This window comes from Apium graveolens, chromosome 5 (genome assembly GCF_009905375.1).
Source record: "Apium graveolens cultivar Ventura chromosome 5, ASM990537v1, whole genome shotgun sequence".
Lineage (NCBI taxonomy): Eukaryota > Viridiplantae > Streptophyta > Magnoliopsida > Apiales > Apiaceae > Apium > Apium graveolens.
Window position 1 is genome coordinate 113,170,745 of NC_133651.1, and position 3,628 is coordinate 113,174,372.

Sequence of the window (3,628 nt, forward strand, 5' to 3'; positions counted from 1 at the left end):
CTTGAGCCACATCAAGTTTGGGAGATGCCCTAAGGTCAGGAGAGTCTTGTGTAAAAGTTTTGAAGGAAAACCTATAGTTTAAGAGTGTCTAATGCACTTAAGAAACCATAGATGTCATTCTGAAATTTGCACCAGTGAGCACTTTCACTTATCACATAGTTTTAGACTTAGGAGTGAGATTTAGGTTGACCACCATAGTTATAAGATAGTATAAGGTCAGTAGAGAAAAATGCCCAAGTGAGGGTCAATAGGTCTTGGATAGTTTAGTAAAGGCACCTCGAGTTAGGAAGCCAAAATTTGAAGACTTTGTCTAGTTTAGCGACCAAGTGACTTAAGTTGTTAGTCGAGATCGTCCAAGCCTAGTGTTGCATTATGGTGTATATGGTAATATTTGATATTAAAATATGATATGTGAGTATATGTGGTTTTGTGTGCAAGTATATTTTGAAGGTGAATACAAATTAAGTGCATATAGGCCTAAGTGCCATTTGTGTTTAATTACGGGATGTGAATAGGTTAAGTTGGTGAGAATATATTATAACGAGGATTATTATTATTATTTATGTAGGATTTCGAGACGAGGGAAAACTTGCCATAAAGGTCGAGTGAAGCTTCCAGTTGCTCCTCCCAGTCAGACCAGACCAGCCTTTCTCAAGGCAAGTGATTCAACTTGTCTTTCGTATTCACTGCAAATAGCTCATATATATTGATGCAACTATCCTGAGTCATTTTGATATATTTAAATCAAGCGTATCTTATGTTTATCTTTGAATCATATAAAAATGCCATGAACCCTCGAGTACGTATTGCAAGTAGGTCAAAAGTCTTATCATGATAGTATATTAAAGTAATTTTGAATGCCATGATAAAAGAAAGGCTAGTTATAACTCTTGGTTGATTCTCTTGATTAACATGCTGATGATTCATAAGTATTGATATCTCATCCTGATACTTGAACCCCTATAGAACCTTACCTTGATACCTGAAAGCCAGATATTTATCAAAGTTGTTCCTCATTGATTGATACCCCTCTTTCTTATCCTAAAGCTTGACAATTCTGATATATCCAGAGTTAAAGATCATTTCTTCATACCTTAACACCCTTAGTATTCATGATGCTTATCTTCTTGATGATCTAGCACTTGCACATTGACGAGAAACCATTGCTTTAAGCCCAGTTTGGCATTACCCCTACCTAATATCCAATAACCTCATTAAATTTTCTTGTCCAAGTTTTATATATGAAAACCTTTCCGTTACCCTAATGGAGTAAAGTTCAGTGGATCATGGCCCTGAGATTTAGTACCATATTTCCCGTGTTTCGAGTTGGTCTATAATCCCTTGATAAAAATGCTTATTGTTAAAAGAGATTTTGTTATAATTCGGCATCAGTTTTTGAAATAAATAAAATGTGGGTTTTCAGTCCCAAAGGGGGATAAATGTTTTCTTTGAATAGTGGATCTGGACTGAGACGCGAGTCCTTTCCACACTTATATAAGGCTTAAAAGTTGCATAGGGATTCCCATTAATGTTCTAGAACCCAGCGAGGTTCAGGATTACTTCGCGGCTGATCACCGGCTGTAATCTGTAGCGTCATAAAATGATTTTGATTAAGATATGGTTTTGAAATTGTTTTGATACAAGCAAAATGATGCCATCACCCAAAGTTTTATCTCCCGTTATCACTGGTTATGTCTTTCCATTGTCATTCTTTCATGTATATCTCAATTTATGTTTTGTATCGTACTGTTTAGCACTTGTTGAGCATTTGGCTCACTCCTTGCTTTACCCTGATATTACAGCTAGCAGCTATGGTTAGATTTAAGCAGACCGCCCGTAAGACCTGTGATGTTGATGCTTATGTTCGAGTTCAGGTAGAATAAGAGATAGTAGTTTTGTGTGAGGACTCGATATTTAAAATCAGCTGTAATAGATGGTAGTGTTGGGCTGTTCCAAACCCTAAACTGTAAGATCTTGGATTTGGTTATGTTTATTTATTTTTAAATAATGTAATAGTTATATTTAATTTTGCTGGTTAAGTTGGGGGTGTGACAGGTTTTGGTATGAGAGCTACGGTTTAGAGTCCCTGGACAGCCCAAATAGGTTATAGGGTATATGTATAGGCTATAGATAATATGCGAGAGAGTAGGTTAAGTAAGTTTATTATTAATACTCCTCTTATTGGTTTGTCAGCAAAGGGCGCATTCCTCGTCATCCTCTGGGTCAGACGACACTATTGCTTTCTCCGTGTATGCTGAGTTGAGGCGCGAGTTCGACATGCTTCAGGGCAAGTACGACCGACTGATAGACCGACTAAGAACGTGTACCCGGACAACCGAAACTACGAAGGGAAGCCCAAGGAGCAGATGACTGCGAGACTTGAGACCTTGGTTCAGTACGTCAATACTAAGCTTGAGGAGATGCCAGCGTACCGGGACCGCACCAGCCAGTATGTCATTCAGATGGTGGCGGATGAGCTCCAGAGCATTGTGAAGACGCTTCGAGAGGAATAGACTCTATTGGTGGGAATCAGTAAAAGCTATGGAAGCAACCCAGCAAGTTTCTTGGGAGAGATTTAAGAAGTTATTTCTGGACAAGTATTACCCTAAGTACATGCAGAATCAGATAGAGCTTAAATTTTTGGAGTTGAAGCAAGGGAACATGACGGTACTGGAGTATGAGAAGAAGTTCACTGAGTTGTCAAGGTTTGTGACAAAGTATACCAGCACCGAGGAGGAAAAAGTGAAGAAGTTTCGGCAAGGATTGGAGCCTTGGATCAGAGATAGAGTAGCTATATTTGAACTTGACACTTATGCGGGAGTAGTATAGAAAGCTGCTCTGATTGAGAATAATGGGATGCAGTCAAGGAAGGAAAGGGATAACAAGAAGAGGAAGGTTCCATTGTATGGAGAAAAGTCTGAAGCTGGAAGTTCACAAGATCAGAATGTAAAGAGGATCGGATTCCATAAGGGCGGAAATTTTCAAAAGAAGGGAAATTTGGGCAAAAGGCAAGAATCAAGGGGGAACAAACAGGCAAGACAAGGCCAAGTTGGAGAAAACAGGTTCCAGAGACCCGAATGCAAGCACTATGGAAGAAGGCACCCTGGAGTGTTCAATAAACTAAGCATGACCTGCTATAGGTGTAGCCAGAAGGGACATTTGGCGAATGAGTGCAAGATGCCAAAGCCAGGAGTTACATGTTACAAGTGTGGGAATACTGGACACATAGGTAGGGAGTGCAAGGCAACTGGACCAGTCAAAGCTTTAATGAACGTGGCAAGTACCAGTGCGAGCGTACCAGCTGAGGTATTGGCATTACCTCCACCACCTACATCAACCCCGAAAGCAATAACAAGGACATTTGATCTAAAGATGAAGGATGCTGTTCAGAATTCTGAGGTGATAGCAGGTACACTTTTACTCAATAATATCAAAGCTAAAGTATTGATTGATTCGGGAGCAACAAGATCTTTCATATCAGAAACTTTTGTTGATAAGCTTCAATTTGATAAAATGATTATGAGCGAGGTAGTAAATATGGTAATTGCGAACCAAGAAAAGATTTCTGTGAATCAATTCTGTCCGAAGTGTGAGATTGATATTTCGGGATATAAGTTTTCAGCCGACT